We start from the raw sequence: 9,721 nt of genomic DNA, 5'->3' as shown, positions 1-9,721 counted from the left end.
GAATCCAGATCCCGGATTCATCCGGATTCTAGCCGGGGTTATAACCTGGCTATTCGGGCCGGAATCCGGCTCGGGTTTGAAATTCAGATTTTTGGCTGGATATATCCGAAAACCCGATCCGAAACCTTGATAAACAGCCCTATTAAACTAATTATAAATGTATTATTATTCAGTAAATTGCTAACATCGTTGACTAAAAAGAAATGCACATATTTATTGGTGGATAGAGTCGAGACGCTGACACAGTGGCCAATTTCAAGCCATTGCTAACAGGGAGCAACCACCTGATACCTAAACAGCACGGAAAGCCACTGGAACATTGGTCCATACTTCATTATTGTAATTTGTACATGAAAATCAAAACAATTGTGATAAAGTTTCAAAAACAAATGCATCTTATTAAGAAATTCTTCTGAACATATTTTTAATAAATCCCACTAAGTTTATAAAATTAGTAAAAGCATGTTTAGAGGCTTTTTCTTATACAATATATTTTTTATGGATCCCACTACTTTCACAAAATGGAAAAAATATATATATATCAGATAAATTTCTAAATGATCCCACAAATTTTAAATGAAAATCTCGTTTGTTTTCATAATTTCTCACAACTCAACTCATCTTATCTCATCTCATCTAATCATTACAATTTTTTTAAATTACCACACAAAATAAATTAAACAATTCAACTTTTTCAAATCTCAAAATAAAAATAATATTAAAAATATATATTCTAACAATATTTTATTTAACTTTTAACTTTAATCTCAACTCATCTCATATCATCTATAAAAACAAAGTGAGAGTTTGTAATATGCATGAAATTATGATTTAGGAAATGATCAGACTTGAATCAAATGAGTAGGTACAAGTTGTTTTTATCTTTTTTTTTTGGTTGAAATGACTAAAAATATTAAGAGCAAATCCAAAGTAGAGTACACCAAATCAGATCAAACGAGCAGACTGATTTTTCACAAGCTTTTAACAAAGTCTAATTTGAGATCCACATAACCAACTTGCCTATCCAAGATATATATATATATATATATATATATATATAATCTTTGTGCTTTTTTATAATATGAAATAGCTAATTAATATATATAAGAAAAAAATGGGGTTCTCAATAATTTTGTAAATGCCTAACAACTCCAATTTTTCTTTTCAAATAATAGGTTGGGGTCTCTTGGCAATAATAGAAGAGATAAGCTTGAAGGTGAGTTGGCATTAAATAGTTTAATGGGTGAGGTTGCCTGTAACCATAATACTATAAGGTAAATGATGCAACCACTAATTAAGGATGCATCCCGACAAAAGTTATCGACTCCCATTCATTTATTTTTTATTTAATGATTAAGGTAGTAATTTTTAATGACTTTGTGATTTTTATTTTTTTTTAAGAAAGATTATGTAAGTGTAGTGTAAGTAAGAGCATATAAGTAAGAGCATGCAAGTGGTAATTATAAGTGAGAGCATGTAAGACTATCACCTGGGAAGTTTAGTTTACCTTTAGTTGCAAGTGTTTGAAAATTGAGTTGAAGATTCCAAGCGGAAGCCAATTTGGAATGCTATACCTGCTCTTTCCAAGTTCTCCTCTATTGTTTTTCTTTGTCCTTTTTGGTTGTTGATGGCTAATTAATCACACATAGCTTTTTTGACTTTACAAAGCTCAAATCCATTTGGTTGCAAAAATGCTTATAAAGTTAGAGTGAAATGGTTTATGAATAGTAATGAAATAGTTGAGTTAATATGTTTTATTGCGTCTTGAAAAATAAGAAAGGAAAAGTTGAATAAAAATATTATAAAATTAAAATATTGTTATAATATTATTTTTGTTTTGAAGTTTAAAAAAATAATATCTTTTTGTATTTTATTTAGAAATTCGAAAAAAATATAATAATTAAGTAATGATTAGATGAAAAAGTTAAACATTTAAAATTGAAAAGTATTTGTATTTAAATAAAGTTTGGAAAAAATTTTATGAGAAGTTTTGAGATAAAATGAGATCAACTCATTTTCCAAACAAGCCCCAAGTGTTTAAAACACTCTTTCTAAAGTGCCTTGATTTGAAATTCTATGGGCAAAGGAGGACACATTTCTCAATTCAACTGAATCATGGTGAATGTTTGATAGGAAGATACTAGAGAATATAAAAGAATAGAAATGGAATTATTATTCTTATCCATCAATATAAGAAATATTGAGTGTTTAAAATAGTGTTGGCACAAGAAATGCAACAATCGATATATAATGTATCACCACATGATACAATCTTCAATGAGTAACATCACTCATAACTTTATATTAAATAAAACTTTCTTATATGTAGCCCACATGATATATCTCTTAATTAATCATGCATAGAATAGTTAGAGAATCATAGTATTAATGTAATCCATGCTATATTATCAACGTCAATTACTTTCCAACATTGTTCATCTATCAGGTCCAATTAATTAGTGATGATGCCAAAATTTTTATTTAGGAGAGCCATACGAAATTCAAGTTAAATATAAAAGAAGAATATTTTATCAATTGTTTATGACTAGATCCTTAAAATATATATATATATATATATTATTTTTATTGTAGTGTTTGTTTCTAAAATTATAATATAATTCAAACAGTGGTAATAATATATTTTGTTAATTCTACAATCAAATATATAGAAAAATATCAAAAGCTAAAATTCAATTAGCAAATGCATAAAAGGGAAAAAAATTATCTAAGACAGAAACAATTTACAAAAGAGAAATGCTACTATGCATTATACTGCTCACTTTATCCCATTAACCTCATGTGTGCTACGTAGTTTATTAAAAAAATAAATAAAAAAACATAAAAATAAAAGAGGTAAAGAGAATCTAGGATTTTAATATTCATTTTTTTGTATTTTGAAACGTAATTTTGTTTTGAATTTTTTTTTTTATTTTGTTAATAAATCACGTGGCATCAAGTAGTGATACCACGTCAAAAAGGTAGTATAAATAAGGTAATAGCAGTTCTCTTTACGAAATTTGTAGAGGCATGCGGTCTGCATGCTATTTTTAAGTAAAAAATACACAAAATTTAAGGAAACACACATAATTATAGAAAAAATAAACAAGAAAAGATGAAAAATACGCTCGTCCACATAAAAATTAACACGTTTTTAAATTTTCCTGAATCTATGAAAGTCTGAAGTACCAAAGCATGTGAATTTTTATAATATCGAAATGAAAAAGACAGAGAAATAAATAAGAAATAATTGGAAGTTAATCATTTTGGTAATAAGATGATATAAAGAAAGGATAAATTAATTTTATTTGGAAGTTCACGTGGAGAAAGGAACTCCTTGAAAGAACGCAGGAAAAAAAGAGAACCATCTAAAATAAAGTAAAAAAAACCTAAGAAATTAATTAATCTAAGTTAAAAATAATGAAGTTTATAAGTCTATTACAATAAAAGAATTAAAATCAATCTTAAAAATGCAAATTAATCTAAACAATGGAGAAATTATCAATGAGAAATAGCTAAGGTTTTAGAATCTACCTCTTAATTCATAGCAACATATATTTATAACATTGGTTCTTCCAAAACATTTATATGATAATCCAGAAACCAATATTATCAATATGAAAATATTATTGTTAAAACTATTTTTTTAAAGAAAATATCTAAAGCACGTTCTTATTAGCTTAAAAACTTAAAGATCAAGCTATTAATTTTGTCTAAAGATATTTGGTTTTTTAATTAAAATAGGAACCAACCATTCAATTAATTAAGATTATTCTAAATAATGATAAAAATATGATTAAACTCCTATCTAGGATTATATCTTTATCAATTGAGATGAAGCAAGAATAATTAATTATTGAACAAAAAAGTAATTAGAAAAAAGCCACATCTCATAAATATTATTAATTCTCAATGAGATTTCATCCTTAACCTTAGTTGATAATTTAGATAACAAGTTCCTAAAGATAAACTTTATAACCCTAACAGTAATAAAATTTAAGATGATATTTGAAATAAAATAAAGAAAAAAAAATCTATAATGCCTTTGTAACATTAACATTGTTTCAAGACCATAGGAAAACCCTACTTTTTTTTTTCTTAGAGCTCCAAATACCATCTTTTTTTTTCAATTTATGGCCGTGTGACTGCTTTTTTTTCTTCTCCATCATGCAATGTTCTCTCCTTCTGTCTAGTTTTTTGTAATATTTTATCTATTCTATACTTGTGGTAAAAGATCCAGTTTGATCTCAAAATTTGTGTTTTCTTATGGTTATGTAGACTAAAATACCATTAGTTATGATTACATTAGTAGTTATGATTTTCGGTAAATAAGTTATATTGTACTGTATAGCATCTTACCTCTGTTGTCAGTTGTCAGATCCATTCTTTGTGTTCATCCTTTTGTCTTGTCATTTAAGTGACCCCCTTCTTACTTGTATCCCTTTGTCTTTTCGCCAAGCCGCTGACAGGGTCAGTAGATGACCTCATGATCTAAGAAATTTCATCATCGTTCAAACCCTGGGGCAAGCATTGACTGCTCAAATCCCGAGGAAAGCAAAGCAGGATGACATGGGAGCTCGGCTCCCAAACATGCAAAGCCTAAACCACTATCAAATTGGTTAGATTAGGTGGGAGCTCCTCAGCATGTCAAGTTGTGATGCCCCTGCCTTTGTTTGGGATTGAACGGTAATTGTGATGTCGAGACATATAACTCAAGGCTATATACCATCATTCATAACAGTTAGATGCAATGCACTTAAGGTAATTCTAGTAATATGCAATAAATCACAACAAAAATTCTTGTAGTCTAAGTAATATTGAGGGCAATTTTGCAAAACATCATGGTACCATTAAACTATAATACCAAAATATTTTATTGTTCAAATTTTCCAAAATACAAAAGGGTTCGAAAAGATAACATCTTAAAACTATTTCCCTCTTTTAAGCAACACAAATTAAAATTCATCTCAAAACCCTACAAGGCCTTCTCTATTTTGCCTTGTCCTTGTTAATAATTTTCTTCAAAACCTCGAAAAGCTCCAATACTTCACTTATGAGGTGGTTGGCCGCTTCGAGCCTACTTGGTAGGAACTCATGTGTTGTGGCCCATGGCCAAGCCACTAGCCATGTCAGCCATATGCCAACAGCCATGCCAGCCATGCCCATGGCCCATGCCATAGGCTAGCCTGGCCCATGGCATGGGCTAGCCTAACCCACCCATGAGCTCATGCATGACATGGGTCAACTTGGCCCATGCCAACTATATTATTTTTTATTTTTATTTAATTATTTATTTTCCAAGGGACCTATTGAGGGTTTCCAAGTTGTAATCCTTATAAATAGGACCCTTAGTCTTTGCATTGATATTTTTTGGCAAATTCCCTAGTGGGTAGACTATTTTGTTCTTAAGATCACCTTTCGGTGCCAAGGCACTTGACCTCTTTGGGATGCAATACTTGAATCCCTTGAGAGAGGATCACACCTTGCAATTCGTGAATAGGTGTGGTTTAATCTATCTTGTTCTTGCAACTTGGTGCAATTCGTGAATCCAAGTTGTTGTTCTCTTTGTTATTTTCAAGTTCATCAATAAAGAGGTTTATTTCATCTATGTGCAATTCGTGAATCATAGTTGAATTGGCTATCTCTTGTTCACTTTGTTCTTGATTATTTATCATTTGTTCATTGTTTTCTTCATTTGTTCTTGGTGTTCATCCATTCCATTGCTCATTTGATCTATTTCATACCACATACTCAACCACCATCTTGTTTGTCATCATTTTCATAAATTGACACACTTTACATAAGGTCTTCCCACCATCCCAATTGCCCTAACCGAAATACCTAGCCACCATCTCTCATTAAACCCTAGCCATATTCCCTGTTTACCATACTCGACCAACCCTAGTGTTGCCCTACTTTTCATAATAGTTCACATTCCCATAATTGCCCTTCATCACTCAAATAACCATTGACCTAGCCGAACCCATCTTACCTCCCATTTTCCCATCTTGGTAACTTACCATAATTAGCCATTCATCCACATAAGCTCTAGCCGTCCACCTCAAGATTCCATAAGGTGATTCATTCCTTTTAGGAGTCTTGCCTCCAACATCCATTGACCTAGCCATCCATCAAGAGTCCCTCTTGAGTCAACTTCCTTAATTTTAGGAAAGTTGATTCATCCCAATCACATCCCTAAAATCTCTCAATCCTCTTACCATATTCAAATTCAAATTCAAATCCCAATTCAAATCCCTTAATTTAAGGAATTGCAAATCCTCTTCAATTCCTTAAATCACTCTTCCTACAATCTCTCTAAGTCAACTATTGACTTGTCATCTTAATTCAAATTCAAATTTCCCTCTTCACTCAAAAATTCCTTCCATCTTACAAACTTCCCATATCCACTCCTAAACTAACCAAATCTAGCCAATCCTCCTAAGACCAAGTCAACCTCATTCCGCCCACCTTAGCCTCCAAACCCTAGCCTCACTCTTCCATCTTATTTCCAAACCCTAGCATCATACTAAACTCCAACCCTAAGCCAACTCATCCAAATCTCGAAATCCACTCTAGCCACCTCACAAAACCCTAGCTACACTTCACTATACCAACCCTAATCTCCATCCAAGTGGCCCAAACATCAAGGGAAACCCCCAAGCCATCCTCATTGCATCAAACAACCCTAATCAACTCTTAGAACACTCCCACTCCATCAACTTGGCGCCACTCTCCAAGAACAAACCCTAACCTCATCTCTTCCATTCAACCCTAGCCTCCATCATCTTGGCACCTCACTCAAGAACAAGTCTAGCCACCCACATTGATTTGCCTTAGCCTAAACACTTAGCTTACCCAAGTGCATCATCTTCATCATTTCATTACTCATACACCATTCCTTTGGTGAAAGCCAAGCAAGATAACAAGATCACTCGGTTATCATCTTCACCAAGGCAAGCTCGTGGACCTTAGTGTTAAGGACAAGACCGGGGTCCGTAACACTACCTTCTATGGATGGCTCAGTCGAGCGCTCAGGGCTTTTCGGGGCCTCCTTTTGTGGGTGAGGGATCCATTCTCTTGTGGTTCTCCATGGTCTGTATCCACACACGTCACAACTTCTACCATTCTAGATTGGGAATGTTAGTGGAAACTATCACGGTGGAAATCCCAGTAAGTAAACAAACAACATATAACAAATAATATAAGCATATAAAAGCGAACCATGAAATGAATACATGAACATGTACTTGAGACAGAAAATTCACTTATGCAATTTGACTTTTCAATATCACATGACAGAGTTCTTTTGACTTTTCAAAACACATCTTTTCCTTTGCACTTTGAACAATTTGACACACATTTTTTACTTATGGCCTTATCTTTACTTGTAACAATATGGTTGGATGCCTCACGGCTCCCCTACGCACCATGTGTTTCCCGCTAGTTACCGCATCGCTTTACGACTCACTTAGTCGAGGTGACTATGTCTTATTCTTGTCCGATAGTTCGTCATATTCGCCTTCACCGCACACAACACATATAGGCACCCACTAGCTTTAGGTGCTACCTTGCTCTAGCATCCTTTAGAAATGATCCATTCAAGGTCTACCGACTGTACTTCGTCAACCCAAAGGTTACCACTTCAGAGCGGACAGAGGAGTTACACTAAAACATTCCCCCGCCCTAGCATTTTGGGATCATGATAAAATATTTATTGACTCATTTCTTTGAAAACAATGCACAAACCCAAATGCATGTGACATGGACTTATGATGCTTCTTTCTTTTCATGAACCATATAATCATGTATGTTGAGATTCATGTAATCACACACCAAGCAATATGCATCTCATGCTACGGCTTGAAAATATTAGAACATGCGAGTACTTGGTTTACACATATGAACAATGATATTCAACACTTATCAAATGGTAAAACAATTTCATAAACATCATTCACTATGCTTGGCCGAAACATATAAACATTTGTCAGGATGCTTTTACAAAAGTAATATGAGCTTATAACTTCTAACATGTACGATATAACATCATTAATTAACATGATAACATAATCATATAGATCCATATACAAAGCATGGCATCATAAGAGATTTCATTCAACCAACAACCAACATGGCAAACATATTTATATAGAATCGAACACATAGCATGGCGTAATAAGAGATTTCATCCATTCAACTAGATAATAAAATAACATGTGAATGCAAGTTCACACGACATATACACATATTATCCAAGAGTAGGTTGAAGGTCTACTTACAAAGATCCAAGCGAAAGCAATATGACCAAGCTGTAAAAAGGTTTATTCAATAGTTAGAATTTGAAAGAATTCAACCCTAATATACCTGTGTGAAGGTGCTAGGGTTTTCTTGTTCATAAAGGTACTTTAAGCGCTCGGCCTAGAGGCCTTTGGTGTTGTAATGCTCGTGTCCCTCTTTTTTTACCTAAGCTAGGTCTTAGACATGTGGTATGTATGTGCTTGGTTTGGGGTAAGGTGCTTGTGATGTGTTATGGTCAAAACAACTTTGACATGGGTTGAAGATCATCCCTCAAGGTTTCGGCCTCCCAACTTTGCGAAACCCAAGTTTTCTCTCAATGATCCCGAGAGAGAGAGAGAGAGTTGTATGGTTGTACCGTGCGCCCTCTTCCTTAGAAAGCAAGACCCTTAGTTTCCTTCATTGTCCGGAGGTTGAAGGAGATGAGAGGTGAGGAAGACGTGTGTTTGGGTGGCGAGAAAGTGGTGAGAAAATGGTGAGAAAAGGCTTAGGCGTGTGGGAGAAGAAAAGCAGCAAGAGTGAAGTGTTTGAGAATTCGAAATTTGCCCAAAGAGACTCTTCACCCATCGGCCCCTCCCCTTTTATAGACACCTTCCCTTCTCTCACACTCTAATCTTGAAAATGTAATAGACTCATGCATGGATGCCATGTGGCACAATGGCTGAAACCCCCTTCATCTTCCTCATCATTGTGTTGTTTTGGGAAAGTCAAGAGTCCCATTGACAAGTGCATGTGAGACCCTTCATCCGAAACTCTTGTTTCCAAGAGTGCCCCTCTTCAAGCGTCTAGGTTCAAATTGCCCCTCTCACGCGTCTAGGTTCAATGAATCTGATGGTTAAAAGGTCAATACACAAAAATCCAATCATTCTTGGGAGGATGAGTGTGTGCATGCTTGCCACTTGGCAAATAGCGTGTGTGTGTGTTTTAGCCACCCTCCTCATTTTCCCACAAAGTCTCTTCCTCTCCCCTAGCTTCTTGGGGTGGCGTGTAGTGTCAATTTCCTAGATGAGTAACATATATCGTGTGGGTGTGGGAGAGTGGGTGTGTGTGGTTGAACCTAGGCACTAGGTTTTTGCCTTGTCCATAAGTTTCTCTTCCATTCCTAATAATTTATTCTTTCTAGAAACACCCCTCTCGAATGTATGGGTGAAGCTTGGCAAAGAAGTTGTTGGATCTTCTAGGGTGGGAGTGCATCTCACCTTGGCTGAAATCCTAACTCTTGGTGGGTCGTATTTTTGTCCTTTGAGCTCTCATATGCGCTCTTTCCCATGCAATCTTCCTTGGAACTAACATGATTTTAACAAATGGCAAGGGAAAAGTGGGTGGTTGGCGTGTGTGGGTGCAATGGCCGAGTATCCCTTGTCTTCCCTAGGCACCTCATGAATACTTCCCCTAGAAGAATCCTCATTTCCCCCTACATGAATTACAA

Source organism: Juglans microcarpa x Juglans regia, chromosome 4D (genome assembly GCF_004785595.1).
Source record: "Juglans microcarpa x Juglans regia isolate MS1-56 chromosome 4D, Jm3101_v1.0, whole genome shotgun sequence".
Lineage (NCBI taxonomy): Eukaryota > Viridiplantae > Streptophyta > Magnoliopsida > Fagales > Juglandaceae > Juglans > Juglans microcarpa x Juglans regia.
This window is presented reverse-complemented; position numbering follows the sequence as displayed.